Here is a 16,954-nt window from a genome sequence, read left to right as displayed (position 1 = left end):
ACCCGTGTCTGGGAGCTCCAGTCTCTGGTTCATCACTATTCCTGTTACAGTTGTTCGTTAGCAAAAGCTCCGCCCCCTTAGTTACTGTAGCTATGCCCGATAAGCTGCCTTGGAGCAGACAGGCGCTGTTTTAATGAGTGTTTTTGGAGTAATAGCCTACCTCTGCAAGGTAAACTGCCCATTCACAAAATGCTGCAAAGATTAAAATAACACAGGTTTATAATGTTGGGACGTTATGTTAAACATTGATAAATACAGTTCTGGGCTGTACATTAGGCTAACTGTTTTTGCTTATATTATAAAATGTGACTTAGGCAATTTTTTGATGATGCCTTTGTGACTTTAAAAGCAAGATATGATAACACTTTATTTTGAAGGTGTCTACATAAGAGTGACATGAGCGTGTCATCAACATGACATGGGATGTGTCATGATCATTAATGACACTTTGAAGTAACATTAATGCTCATGATACTTGTCATGTCATGTTTCTGACAGGCTTGTGTGACTCTTATGTAGACACCTTCAAAATAAAGTGTTACCATATCTTGCTTAAGTCACAAAGGCATCTTCAAAAAATTGCCTAAGTCATTTATTCCTCATAAGTTACATTATTTACGCACAGTGTTATTACTATGCCAATAGCCATCCTTTGTTACATCCTTTTTGAGTGAAATTATCAATAAATGTCATATGTTACACTTTTGGTGGAGTTGTTTGTGTTTCCTGCAAAACTTGAAAAAAATTAATGATTATTTTAACAGGGTGACGATATATACAGTTGTGGGCTGTACATTAACCGTTTTTGCTTATAGCACTGGTGCTACAGAGGTTGATAACGTTTTTGCAGCACAATCCACAAAATCGCTATCATTGGTATGTATGTTATAGTTAACTATAGTTACAATCATCTCATCTGTAGGCTACACTCTAGAAAACATGTAAAATAAGATGTCACTGGTGCCAAGATGGTAATCATCTATAGAACAGACTGATGTAGCATGTGCATTAGGCTACACCTGTATTTTTACTGTAGTGTGACTTTTTGTGAAGAAGGACTGAATAAATATGGAACCGGACGGAACCGGGTGTGTTGATAATGGTGATATTTATTTGGCTTGTCTGGTCACTGTTTGTGAGGTCGGCCAGCTCTAGGCAGATTTAATTTTGTGCGCTGGCAAAAGCACACTAACTATTATTCACCGGGCTTATGTCTTTTTATTTTGTGTGCTTGCTTGCAAAAGCACACTAACTACTATTCACCGGGACTATTTTTATTTTTATTTTGTGTGCTTGCAAAAGCACACTAACTACTATTCACCGGGCTTATTCTTCTTCCGTTTCTTCCGTGTTGTTTTTCTGTCGACTACTCCTCCCAGAGTTTTGGCCGCACATACACAAAAAAGGTATCAAATCGACCGGCTCACCCATGACCAGTGTGCTATGACTTTTATAAGGGTTTCGACAAACGGTTTTCAAATTATTGGGCAAAAACATGTCAAAAAATCCCCCCAATGTAACCCTATGGAGAGTCTAGACTGGTGATGTCATCAAACAGAGTGTAGAGGGAGAGAAGGAATTGTCAAAAAATAAATTTGAAAACTGTGCTCCAGGCCGCAAATTTCACTCTACAGAAATAATTTATACATAGAAACGTAGGAAAATGTGTCCTCTCACTCACAATCATCTGGTAAAGCTGTCAGAGTTATAGTTTTGGCGCAGGACGCACAGATGCACAAACAAAACGCACCAACTGCCTCATTGGCTCCCATATTAAAAACGCAGGAAGATTTCATAAAAAAGTAGATGTAAGTGTTTTTTTAAATCGCTCTAATAAAGCTATTTTTTCATTTTTCTTAAAAAAAAAAAAATGTAGACGTTGAGGAAGAACTCAGGACGCTCAAAGTGAAGTCGGATCAATGATAGGTATTATGGTTTTGCCAAAAATGCTTTCTGTTCGAGGCCAGAATTTTCAGTTTGTCCACCTCTGTCTGCACAACTGTCTCCAACAGCAGTTAATTTCAGTTGATTGCTCTGCTCTTATTGGTCGACTCCACCTGGCCACGTGGTTGCTTAGCTACCAAAGCCTCCCCCCTCCCCCCTCCCTCCTCCAACACAGACATTCTAACTGATAACTGTCAGTTTACTCTAAGTGAACAGACTTCATAAAACATGAGACCTTATAACTTGACCATACATTGTCCAATCTTCCTCAAACTTGCCAGGCATGATGATGGTTCATCACTGACCACTTATACATAATAATGTTTCATAAATTCCCGCCCTTTTTGATTAGCCACGCCCCCTTTCATAACTAATGAACCGTTTGTCCTAGAAACTTGTATGAGGTGTCTGTGAACTCAGGACAGAGCCCCTGTTTAACTGCTGGTTCAAGCCACGCCCCCTTTGAGTGACCACGCCCCCTTTTACTAACTTGTGAACCGTTTGTCCTACAGACTTGTATGAGGTGTCTGTGAACTCAGGACAGAGTCCCTGTTTGACTGTTGATTTGAGCCACGAGAATGATGGGCCAGAGGCAAGCACACAATCAAAATTTCTTTAGAAATTTTCTAGTTTTTATTTTTAATCTTCCGTTTCTTCTGTGTTGTTTTTCCGTCGACTACTCCTCCCAGAGTTTTGGCCGCACATACACAAAAAAGGTATCAAATCGACCGGCTCGCCCATGACCAGTGTGCTATGACTTTTCTAAGGGTTTCGACAAACAGTTTTCAAATTATTGGGCAAAAAACTACGCTCCAGGCTGCAAATTTCACTCTACAGAAATAATTTATACATAGAAACGTAGGAAAATTTGTGGTCTCACTCACAATCCTCTGGTAAAGCTGTCAGAGTTATAGTTTGGGCGCAGGACACAGAGAAGCGCCACCAAAACGCACAAACTGCCCCATTGAGTCCCATATTAAAAACACACGAAGATTTTTGAAAAAATCAGATTTAAGAGGTTTTTTAGATCGCTCTAACAAAGCTATTTTTTCATTTTTCTTAAAAAAAACAACATATGTAGACGTTCAGGAAGAACTCAGGACGCTCAAAGTGAAGTCGGATCAATGATAGCTATTATGGTTTTGCCAAAAATGCTTTCTGTTCGAGGCCAGAATTTTCAGTTTGTCTCCCTCTGTCTGCTCACTTTGACGGAACTGTCTCCATCGTCAGTTAATTTCAGTTGATTGCTCTGCTCTGATTGGTTGACTCCACCTGGCCACCTGGTTGCTTAGCTACTGTTTGTCCTAGAGACTTGTATGAGGTGTCTGTGAACTCAAGACAGAGTCCCTGTTTAAGTGCTGATTTAAGCAATGAGAGTCACAGTCCAGAGGCAAGCACACAATCAAAATTTCTTTAGAAATTTTCTAGTTCTTCCGTTTCTTCCGTCATTTATTCGGTCGACTACTCCTCCCACTGTTTTGGTCGCACATACACAAAAAAGGTATCAAACCAACTGGCTCGCCCATGATAAGTGTGCTATGACTTTTATAAGGTTTTCGACAAACGGTTTTCAAATTATTGGGCAAAAACACGTCAAAAAATCCCCCCAATGTAACCCTATGGAGACTCTAGAGTGGTGATGTCATCAAGCAGAGTGTAGAGGGAGAGAAAGAATTGTCAAAAAATAAATTTGAAAACTGCGCTCCAGGCCGCAAATTTCACTCTACAGAAATAATTTATACATAGAAACGTAGGAAAATTTGTCCTCTCACTCACAATCCTCTGGTAAAGCTGTCAGAGTTATAGTTTGGGCGTAAGACGCAGAGATGCACCACCAACATGCACAAACTGCCTCATTGGCTCCCATATTAAAAACGCAGGAGGATTTTTGAAAGAAGGAGATGTAAGAGTTTTTTTAGATCGCTCTAACAAAGCTATTTTTTAATTTTTCTTAAAAAAAAATATATGTAGACGTTGAGGAAGAACTCAGGAACGCACAAACTGCCCCATTGAGTCCCATATTAAAAAGGAAGAACTCACTTTGACGGAACTGTCTCCATCGTCAGTTAATTTCAGTTGATTGCTCTGCTCTGATTGGTCGACTCCACCTGGCCACCTGGTTGCCTAGCTACCAAAGCCCCCCCCCCCACATTTTAACTGAAAACAGTTAACTCTAACTCAACAGACATGGCATTTCTTCATAAAACATGAGACCTTATAACTTGATCATACATTGTCCAATCTGCCTCAAACTTGTCATGCATGATGATGGTTCATCATTTACTAGTGCTACATAACAATGTTTCATAAATTCCCGCCCTTTTTGATTAGCCACGCCCCCTTTCATAACTAATGAACCGTTTGTCCTAGAAACTTGTATAAGGTGTCAGATTACTCGGCATAGAGTCCCTGTTTAACTGGTGATTGATAACCACGCCCCTTTTACTATCTAATGAACCGTTTGTCCTAGAAACTTGTTTGAGGTGTCAGTGTACTCAGCAGAAAGTCCCTGTTTAATCCCTGCCCCTTTTGATAAGCCATGAGAGTCACGGTCCAGAGGCAAGCACACAATAAAAATTTCTTTAGAAATTTTCTAGTTCTTCTTCCGTTTCTTCCGTGTCATTTTTCGGTCGACTACTCCTCCCAGAGTTTTGGCCGCACATACACAAAAAAGGTATCAAATCGACCGTCTCACCCATGACAAGTGTGCTATGGCTTTTCTAAGGGTTTTGACAAACGGTTTGCAAATTATTGGGCAAAAACACGTCAAAAATTCCCCCAATGTAACCCTATGGCAGCTATTCTCAACCTTTTTGAGTTGCGACCCCCAATTTAACATGCATGTTGCCCACTCACTGAACACAATCTCACACGCACAGCTCAGATCACCCAAAAAAGAAACAAAATGACCACAAAAAGACACAAAATGACCACAAAAAGAAAACAAAATGACCAAAAAAAGACACAAATTGACAAAAAGACACAAAATGACCAAAAAAGACACAAAATGACTAAACAAGACACAAAATGACCAAAAAAGACACATATTGACCAAAAAGACACAAAATGACCAAAAAAAGAAACAAAATGACCAAAAAAGACACAAAATGACAAAAAAAGACACAAAATGACCAAAAAAGACACAAAATGACTAAACAAGACACAAAATTACCAAAAAAGACACATATTGACCAAAAAGACACAAAATGACCAAAAAAAGAAACAAAATGACCAAAAAAGACACATATTGACCAAAAAGACACAAAATGACCAAAAAAAGAAAACAAAATGACAAAAAAGACACAAAATGACCAAAAAAAAGAAACAAAATGACTAAACAAGACACAAACTGACCAAAAAAGACACATATTGACCAAAAAGACACAAAATGACCAAAAGAAGACACAAAATGACCAAAAAAAGAAAACAAAATGACCAAAAAGACACAAAATGACCAAAAAAAGACACAAATTGACCAAAAAAAGAAACTAAATGACCAAAAAAAGACACAAAATGACCAAAAAAAGGAAACAAAATGACCAAAAAAGGCACAAATTGACCACCAAATTATCAAAAAAGACACAAAATCACTAAAAAAAGACACACAATTACCAAAAAAAGACACAAAATGACCAAAAACAAACAGAATGACCAAAAAGACCCAAAATGACTAAACAAGACACACAATTACCAAAAAAGACACAAATTGACCAAAAAGACTAAAACACATTAACACTTTAACACAGTAGAGACAGAGCTGACTCCCAAAATGATTTGGCGACCCCCAGAAACCATCTCGCGACCCCAATTGGGGTCGGGACCCAAAGGTTGAGAACAGCTGCCCTATGGAGAGTCAAGAGTGGTGATGTCATCAAGCAGAGTGTAGAGGGAGAGGAAGATTTGTCAAAAAAATTTTGGAAAACAGGCCGCAAATTTCACTCTACAGAAATAATTTATACATAGAAACGTCGAAAAATTTGTCCTCTCACTCACAATCCTCTGGTAAAGCTGTCAGAGTTATAGTTTGGGCGTAGGACACACAAAAGCGCCACCAACACGCACCAACTGCCTCATTGGCTTCCATATTAAAAACGCAGGAAGATTTCTGAAAAAGGAGATCTAACAGTTTTTTTTTGATCGCTCTAACAAAGCAATTTTTTCATCTTTCATAAAAAAAACATATGTAGATGTTCAAGAAGAACTCAGGACGCTCAAAGTGAAGTCGGATCAATGATAGGTATTATGGTTTTGCCAAAAATGCTTTCTGTTCAAGGCCAGAAATTCCAGTCCACCTCTGGGTGCTGTCACTCTTTCATTAGCAGGTGCCAGTTAATTCTGTTGATTGCTTTAATCTGATTGCCTTTGATCTTTGATGTGATTACAGTTACAGATACACACACACACACACACACACACACACACACACACACACTCCTCACACATGCATACACATGCTTCAAACACACACACACGTAAATTTATGTGATTTTAATTACACACACACACACACACACACACACACACACATTTTGAGGTTAAAGGGCATAGTTTGAAATCTCTGAAGAATCTCATCATAGTGTACACACACCGGCAGTAGCCCCCGTTGCCCTTTCAGAATTTCCCCAGAGGAAATTTTCTAGTTAATATTACAGTTTTTGATTTTACATTTTACAAAGGAAATGTTAATTTTCACTTCTTTATTGTGTGGGGGCAGCTCGCGCACCCCCAGGGGTGCATGCACCACACTTTCAGAATCCATGCCCTAGACAATAACAGGTGGTCTTACATAGTTTTTGCTGCTTCTTCTAGGGTGGGTAGATAGATATCTTATCTTATTAGGTGAACGGCCATGCATTCATATATTTTTTTCTCATGATAACGAGTTAATTTCATTTGTTTTCTCGAGATAATGAGATAATTTTCTGGAGATCTGTAGTCCAGACATGTAGCCAGCAAAGGGCCCGCCCATTTTACTCACTGGCCCACCCAGCCAAGTATGATAAAAACATATTTTGTTACAAAAAAATATAAACATGTATGTAACAAAGGAAATAAATGTATAATTGTATTTGTAACCCAGCCCATGTGGGATGAGCCTCTCCACACCCTGGAACTCTGCGTCGTGTTGTTTATGATGATGTAGGGCGGAGGAGGGACCAGTCGGACATGGGTGGTCGTTATATTTGCGGCTCAACTATAGCACATGACACAGAAATGCAGTGCCACACACCTTCCTACAAGTGCTGATTGTACTTAGATTTTTATGATTTTCGTGCTTTATTTCTTACAGTATCAAACGGTAGATAAGGTGTCAACGCACAGCATAACATAGGCCTGCATCAGACAGAATTCTCACATTAACAGCAAGTGGTTTCAGTACCACGGACAGCTCATGCGTAACAGAAAATGCGCAGATCATAGCCTGCGGCAACCAGTTAGTGTGGAAACCAGTAAGGACACAACACCGGCCTTTAGACTTTCTGTTGTCTCACGCCAGTGTTAACTTGTACTGTTTAAGATTGAGCTGCCAGCCGTTCACAGCCGTGTTCACATTGTTTTATAAATGTGGTTCATATCAGACTGCTTGTGAACTTACAGTCCTGAATTGTGACCACTGTGAAATGCGACATGACTGTTCAGCATGAGGTCGCATTGGAAAACATCAGAAATATATCCGATTTAGGATCACAAAGAGACCCGGTTCTGATTTGAAAAAAAATTTGATTCCATGTGATCTATGCTGCATACTGTACAAAACAAAACAAAAACTGATACATATAAGCAAAAAAAACCAAACAGATTTGGGCCACTTTTGCTTGCAGTAGCCCATGTTGTGTGGCAATCTGCCATAAAAATTGTCTGCTTTATTTGAGTCTATATTTTAATGTTCAAAATCCACACCCCAGTCAACTCTCCCTTGTTAAGCCAATCGGAATCTGGCATTCATTGACTTTCTTCTTTAAATACTCGGCAAAAAAAGATAGCTGTGTAATTTACCATACCCTGGACCAGTAGTGCTACTTTGGGATTTGTCACAAAATTACCCAAAAAAGAATCAAATTGACCACAAATAGACACAAAATGACCAGAAAAGACACAAAATTACCTAAAAAATACACAAAATTACCCCAAAAAAAGACACAAAATTACCCAAAAAAAAGACACAAATGACTAAAAAAACACAAAATTACCAAAAAGACTAAAACACATGAACACTTTAACACAGTGGAGACAGAGCTGACTTCCAAAATGATTTGGCGACCCCCAGAAATTATCTTGCGACACCAATTCGGGTCGGGACCCCAAGTTTGAGAATATCTGCCCTGGACAACAGGCTCCCTGTGGTGGTAGCCACAAGAACATATTGAATTCTTCAGACCCCGGGAATGAAAGGTTCGCTCAAACACAATGGCTCTAATTGATATTTATTTGTGTGATGGTGACTCTCTAACTTCTCAGTTGTAACCTCCTGTCCCTTGGAAGAATTGCAACATTCAGTTCACAAAGTAGAAGTAATGGTGTGGGATATGAAAATTGAAAAGGAACATACACCATAGTTAAATCAACCTTTTGGTCCAAAATACAGAGTACCTTAGAGATCAGCTCAGAGACACTATGAAATGTCTACAACAGCATCACTCAAAACTCTTAAAGATATACATTGGGTTCTGTCCCCCATGGTTGAGATAATCCGCCGGCTGCAGGAAGAAATAACTTCTTGTAGCCTTAAGCTACACAGTGTCTATGAGGAGGTTACTGCAGTAAGACAACCACTCTACATGATTTTACTTCAATCCAATCCACTTTATTTGTATAGCACATTTAAACAACAAAAACATCTCCAAAGCGCTGTACATAGAATCAACAATAAAACAAACATTTCCATATAACAATCAGCAATAAATAATAAGTGTATTACTCTAAAATTATGCTATAAATAAAACAATTAAATCAAACAGATAGTAAAATAAATAAAAGACATAGTTTGAAGTCGTCAAAGAAATAAAAGACACAGAGGACCACAAAACTCACGCAAAGTTAAAAAGCCAGGGAATAAAAATGGGTCTTAAGATGAGACTTAAAACACTCCACCGTGGGGGCTGTTGGGACATGGAGGGGGAGGGCATTCCAAAGTCTGGGGCCCACCACGGAGAAAGCCCTGTCCCCCCTGGTTTTAAATCTCACTCTAGGCACCACGGGCTGGAGCTGGCCCTCGGACCTCAATTTGAGCGATGGAGTATAGATTTGGATGAGGTCCTTGATGTACTATGGGGTCAGTCCATTCAAAGCTTTAAAAACAAACAACAAAATCTTAAGATCAATACAAAAATTAACAGGGAGCCAGTGCAAAGACATGAGGATTGGGGTATTTACTTACAGACATCGGTTACTTTGTCGGCGCTGGAAGTCAGATATCACAGATGGCAAAGAAGCCTCTTTCATAGTGCCGTCCTGCAAATGTCCCGCTATATTGCCGGAAAGATCTGTCCCAGCTTTTCGCCTTAGGGCGTTCATAGTGATCCCACAAAGGCTTGATATTCGTGCCCTCTCATAGTGCAGTCCAGCGTCGTGGAACGAGGTGATCCATGTTTTGAAGCTGCCATCCACTGTGCCATCTTGGAACTCCTTCAGATGAAACATTCTAGCAAGTCTACATACCAGGATGTCTCTGAGAACTCCTTCCTGGAATGTTTAATGAGAATTCAATATCAGGATATCTTCGAAAAATACAAGACCTATAAAACAGTGCTTTGGTATATAGGTGTTGACTGGGCTCAGCTCTGCTAATAATACAAATTAAGAAAAGCAGGGAAATTGCAGCTTCAGAAAGACCCTGGATTTCATGGGCTCTTTCCCATAGACTTCCAGAGGTAATGTGTACTCTGTTGTATTTATGGAGTATTACACCCATTCGGTTGAACTTTACAGAAGAGAGGGTGTCCAAGTCACTCACCAACAAAATTATGTATCCTGTTACCCCTAAATTCCACTGCATGCATAATGCTTAATTATAATCACTGTGTGAAGTTCCACCGACTCCAGATCCGCTGCGTAGTGAGTCCATCGTCGCACCGCCATCCATCAACCCTGGCAAAACTTGCGCAGAGCTTCTATTTTTGACGGACGATGGAGCACGGCGCATCTATTCAGCACAGAGCTGAGACCATGTGAACCAGTAGCTCTGCCGCTGATAGCATGTGAACCAGTAACTCCATGCGAACCGGCGACTGCCACCGAGAACATGCAAACCGGCGACTGCCACCGAGACCATGCGAACCGGCGACTCTGTCGCTGAGAGACCATGTGAACCGGTGACTCTGTCGCTGAGACCATGTGAACCAGTAACTCTGCTGCTGAGAACATGTGAACCAGTAACTTTGTCGCTGAGACCATGTGAACCAGTAACTTTGTCGCTGAGACCATGTGAACCAGTAACTCTGCCTCTTAGACCATGCGAACCAGTAACTCTGCCACTGAGACCATGCGAACCGGCGACTGCCACCGAGACCATGCGAACCGGCGACTGTGTCGCTGAGAGACCTTGTGAACCGGTGACTCTGTCGCTGAGACCATGCAAACCGGTGACTGCTACTGAGACCATGCGAACCGGCGACTGCCACCGAGACCATGCGAACCGGTGACTGTGTCGCTGAGAGACCATGTGAACCAGTAACTTTGTCGCTGAGACCATGTGAACCAGTAACTCTGACTCTGAGACCATGCAAACCAGTAACTCTCCCGCTAAGACCATGCAAACCGAAGACTGTCACTGAGACCATGTGAACTGGCGACTGCCACCGAGACCATGCGAACCGGCGACTGTGCCGCGGAGACACCATGTGAACCGGTGACTCCGTCGCTGAGAACATGTGAAACAGTAACTTTGTCGCTGAGACCATGTGAACCAGTAACTCTGCCTCTTAGACCATGCGAACCAGTAACTCTGCCACTGAGACCATGCGAACCGGCGACTGCTACTGAGACCATGCGAACCGGTGACTGCCACCGAGACCATGCGAACCGGCGACTGTGTCGCTGAGAGACCATGTGAACCGGTGACTCTGTCGCTGAGACCATGTGAACCAGTAACTCTGCCGCTGAGACCATGTGAAGCAGTAACTTTGTCGCTGAGGCCATGTGAACCAGTAACTCTGCCTCTGAGACCATGCAAACCAGTAACTCTCCCGCTAAGACCATGCGAACCGGCGACTGCCACTGAGACCATGCAAACGGGCGACTGCCACTGAGACCATGCAACCAGTGACTGCTACTGAGACCATGCGAACCGGCGACTGCCACCGAGACCATGCGAACCGGCGACTGTGTCGCTGAGAGACCATGTGAACCGGTGACTCTGTCGCTGAGACCATGTGAACCAGTAACTCTGCCGCTGAGACCATGTGACGCAGTAACTTTGTCGCTGAGACCATGCAAACCAGTAACTCTCCCGCTAAGACCATGCGAACCGGCGACTGCCATTGAGACCATGCGAACCGGCGACTGCTACTGAGACCATGTGAACCGGCGACTGCTACTGAGACCATGCGAACCGGTGACTGCCACCGAGACCATGCGAACCGGCGGCTGTGTCGATGAGACCATGTGAACCAGTAACTCTGCCGCTGAGACCATGTGAAGCAGTAACTTTGTCGCTGAGACCATGTGAACCAGTAACTCTGACTCTGAGACCATGCAAACCAGTAACTCTCCCGCTAAGACCATGCAAACCGAAGACTGTCACTGAGACCATGTGAACTGGCGACTGCCACCGAGACCATGCGAACCGGCGACTCTGTCGCTGAGAGACCATGTGAACCGGTGACTCTGTCGCTGAGACCATGTGACGCAGTAACTTTGTCGCTGAGACCATGCAAACCAGTAACTCTCCCGCTAAGACCATGCGAACCGGCGACTGCCATTGAGACCATGCAAACCGGTGACTGCTACTGAGACCATGTGAACCGGTGACTGCTACTGAGACCATGCGAACCGGCGACTGTCACCGAGACCATGCGAACCGGTGACTGTGTCACTGAGAGACCATGTGAACCGGTGACTCTGTCGCTGAGACCATGTGAACCAGTAACTCTGCCGCTGAGACCATGTGAACCAGTAACTTTGTCGCTGAGACCATGTGAACCAGTAACTCTGACTCTGAGACCATGCAAACCAGTAACTCTCCCGCTAAGACCATGCAAACCGACGACTGTCACTGAGACCATGCGAACCGGCGACTGCCACTGAGACCATGCGATCCAGCGACTGGCACCGAGACCATGCGAACCGGCGACTGTGTCGCTGAGACCATGTGAACCAGTAACTCTGCCTCTGAGACCATGCAAACAGGTAACTCTCCCGCTAAGACCATGCGAACCGGCGACTGCCACTGAGACCATGCGAACCGGCGACTGCTACTGAGACCATGTGAACCGGAGATTGCCACAGAGACCATGCGAACCGGCGACTGTGTCGCTTAGAGACCATGTGAACCGGTGACTCTGTCGCTGAGACCATGTGAACCAGTAACTCTGTCGCTGAGACCATGTGAACCAGTAACTCTGCCGCTGAGACCATGTGAACCAGTAACTCTGCCTCTGAGACCATGCAAACAGGTAACTCTCCCGCTAAGACCATGCGAACCGGCGACTGCCACTGAGACCATGCGAACCGGCGACTCTGTCGCTGAGAGACCATGTGAACCGGTGACTCTGTCGCTGAGACCATGTGAACCAGTAACTCTGCCGCTGAGACCATGTGACGCAGTAACTTTGTCGCTGAGACCATGCAAACCAGTAACTCTCCCGCTAAGACCATGCGAACCGGCGACTGCCATTGAGACCATGCAAACCGGCGACTGCTACTGAGACCATGTGAACCGTAGACTGCTACTGAGACCATGCGAACCGGCGACTGCCACCGAGACCATGCGAACCGGCGACTGTGTCGCTGAGAGACCATGTGAACCGGTGACTCTGTCGCTGAGACCATGTGAACCAGTAACTCTGCCGCTGAGACCATGTGAAGCAGTAACTTTGTCGCTGAGGCCATGTGAACCAGTAACTCTGCCTCTGAGACCATGCTAACCAGTAACTCTCCCGCGAAGACCATGCGAACCGGTGACTGCCTCTGAGACCATGCAAACCGGCGACTGCCACTGAGACCATGCAAACCGGCGACTGCTACTGAGACCATGCGAACCGGCGACTGCCACCGAGACCATGCGAACCGGCGACTGTGTCGCTGAGAGACCATGTGAACCGGTGACTCTGTCGCTGAGACCATGTGAACCAGTAACTCTGCCTCTGAGACCATGCAAACCAGTAACTCTCCCGCTAAGACCATGCGAACCGGCGACTGCCACTGAGACCATGCGAACCGGCGACTGCTACTGAGACCATGTGAACCGGAGATTGCCACAGAGACCATGCGAACCGGCGACTGTGTCGCTTAGAGACCATGTGAACCGGTGACTCTGTCGCTGAGAGACCATGTGAACCGGTGAGTCTGTCGCTGAGACCATGTGAACCAGTAACTCTGCCGCTGAGACCATGTGACGCAGTAACTTTGTCGCTGAGACCATGCAAACCAGTAACTCTCCCGCTAAGACCATGCGAACCGGCGACTGCCATTGAGACCATGCAAACCGGCGACTGCTACCGAGACCATGTGAACCGGAGACTGCTACTGAGACCATGCGAACCGGCGACTGCCACCGAGACCATGCGAACCGGCGACTGTGTCGCTGAGAGACCATGTGAACCGGTGACTCTGTCGCTGAGACCATGTGAACCAGTAACTCTGCCTCTGAGACCATGCAAACCAGTAACTCTCCCGCTAAGACCATGCGAACCGGCGACTGCCACTGAGACCATGCGAACCGGCGACTGCTACTGAGACCATGTGAACCGGAGATTGCCACAGAGACCATGTGAACCGGCGACTGTGTCGCTTAGAGACCATGTGAACCGGTGACTCTGTCGCTGAGAGACCATGTGAACCGGTGAGTCTGTCGCTGAGACCATGTGAACCAGTAACTCTGCCGCTGAGACCATGTGACGCAGTAACTTTGTCGCTGAGACCATGCAAACCAATAACTCTCCCGCTAAGACCATGCGAACCGGCGACTGCCATTGAGACCATGCAAACCGGCGACTGCTACCGAGACCATGTGAACCGGAGACTGCTACTGAGACCATGCGAACCGGCGACTGCCACCGAGACCATGCGAACCGGCGACTGTGTCGCTGAGAGACCATGTGAACCGGTGACTCTGTCGCTGAGACCATGTGAACCAGTAACTCTGCCTCTGAGACCATGCAAACCAGTAACTCTCCCGCTAAGACCATGCGAACCGGCGACTGCCACTGAGACCATGCGAACCGGCGACTGCTACTGAGACCATGTGAACCGGAGATTGCCACAGAGACCATGTGAACCGGCGACTGTGTCGCTTAGAGACCATGTGAACCGGTGACTCTGTCGCTGAGAGACCATGTGAACCGGTGAGTCTGTCGCTGAGACCATGTGAACCAGTAACTCTGCCGCTGAGACCATGTGACGCAGTAACTTTGTCGCTGAGACCATGCAAACCAATAACTCTCCCGCTAAGACCATGCGAACCGGCGACTGCCATTGAGACCATGCAAACCGGCGACTGCTACTGAGACCATGTGAACCGGAGACTGCTACTGAGACCATGCGAACCGGCGACTGCCACCGAGACCATGCGAACCAGCGACTGTGTCGCTGAGAGACCATGTGAACCGGTGACTCTGTCGCTGAGACCATGTGAACCAGTAACTCTGCCGCTGAGACCATGTGAAGCAGTAACTTTGTCGCTGAGACCATGTGAACCAGTAACTCTACCTCTGAGACCATGCAAACCAGTAACTCTCCCGCTAAGACCATGCGAACCTGCGACTGCTACTGAGACCATGCGATCCGGCGACTGCCACCGAGACCATGCGAACCGGTGACTGTGTCGCTGAGAGACCATGTGAACCGGTGACTCCGTCGCTGAGACCATGTGAACCAGTAACTCTCCCGCTGAGACCATGTAAACCAGTAACTCTCCCGCTAAGACCATGCAAACCGACGACTGTCACTGAGACCATGCGAACCGGCGACTGCCACTGAGACCATGCGAACCTGCGACTGCTACTGAGACCATGTGAACCGGCGACTGCCACCGAGACCATGCGAACCGGCGACTCTATCGCTGTGAGACCATGTGAACCGGTGACTCTGTCGCTGTGAGACCATGTGAACCAGAAACTCTGCCGCTGAGACCATGTGAAGCAGTAACTTTGTCGCTGAGACCATGTGAACCAGTAACTCTGCCTCTGAGACCATGCAAACCAGTAACTCTGCCGCTAAGACCATGCAAACCGGCGACTGCCACTGAGACCATGCGAACCTGCGACTGCTACTGAGACCATGGGAACCGGCGACTGCCACCGAGACCATGCGAACCTGCGACTGCTACTGAGACCATGTGAACCGGCGACTGCCACCGAGACCATGTGAGACGAGGAAGATCACTTTTTAGATTTAGACTTTTCTTTTCTCTTTGTGTTTACATAATTTCATATGAAAAATACTATATAGTATCAATTTAGAATTTAAAGTAAAAAAAATAATATTTCACCTGAAATTAATATATTATCAATGCAGGCTTATTAAGGATGTTTAACCCATCATTTCAGGACTGTCAATAATTTTTCATTTCATCCAATGAGACTTGAAGTTTATTATTGTGTTTGTGGTAATCTACATTTGAATGTCATTATAGTTATGTTTTAGAAGATAAAACTAATGTTAATTGCAAAATGAATGTCATTGAAAATAATGTTTGAAAGGCCTTGAAAATCTACCATTGCCTTTTTTGTTTGTTTGATGTGCTTCTGTCTGGGTCAGGATTTGCAAAACTATCGTAAAATTTTGAAGCAACCAAGTAGATTGATAGTTATGTATACAGATAGCTTTCCCCTGAGACGCCGGTGTTGGTCTCTTGCATGCAATGTTTAGACTTATCCTTTCCGCCCCCTCCCCAGCAACAACAATTACAAATATCACAAAAGTTTTGTTAATCTAAAAAGTTACCATCAAGATGTAACCTCTCCTTGGATGGAAGTGTGTGCAATGGTTGGTTTAAAAAAAAAAAAGATGTTTAGTATGATTGACTTGCATTAAGTCATGTATTTAAATATACATTTCATGTTTGTGTTTGTTGAAATGGAATACAGACAATGTTTTGTGTATCACTTTGTGCAGAATTAACAATTGAAGAATTTTTTAAAAAGCTTATCTTTTCAACTGGTGAACGGGGGCAAGTGGGTCCAGAGGTCATCCACCTGTTCTTGGACTGTGGGGGTGTCTGTATTTTCAGAACCTGATGACACACAATACCAAATGTATTCATACATTATAAATACTCAATTGTGAATTAATATCTTATTATTCAAAGGAAGTAGTTAAGACAGCAGATTGTATTATCAGGCCATGTCTGTGTCCACTGTGATGGGGAAAAAAACAAACCCATACCTTGTAGACTGGAGAAGGAGTTGTGGGTCCGTTATCCATCATCCACAGCCGGCTGGTTGACGGAGGTCTTTGAGGTACCCCATGGTCGGAAGTGGTTGGGCTAAGTGGGGTAGGATCTGCAAGGTCGAGACTTGTCCAACGCACTTTCTGAGCGGCATCTTGGAAGTAGTGATCTTCCTCGTCTCACTTGGTCCTGCAATATACAATAGCCTGTACAACAATAACTCACAAAATAACACAACTGTAACAATAATATGCAATTGCAAGTGATCTGAACTAAATTAATTTGCTAACTTAACTGTCCCTAGACCAGCATAAAAAGCTAAACTATACAAACTAAATACTCTACTCTAAACCTAACCTATTCCTAACCTAACCTAAATATAAATGTGCAAAAAATATGAAAAGTTAGCTTAGTCTGTCTTGAAGATGCTGGACACAGGAAACCTGGAAAAGTCAGAAAATG

The sequence above is a fragment of the Centropristis striata genome, chromosome 4, assembly GCF_030273125.1.
Source record: "Centropristis striata isolate RG_2023a ecotype Rhode Island chromosome 4, C.striata_1.0, whole genome shotgun sequence".
In the NCBI taxonomy this organism is placed as follows: domain Eukaryota; kingdom Metazoa; phylum Chordata; class Actinopteri; order Perciformes; family Serranidae; genus Centropristis; species Centropristis striata.
The sequence above is the reverse complement of the archived record's forward strand: the minus strand, read 5'-3'. Positions refer to the sequence as shown.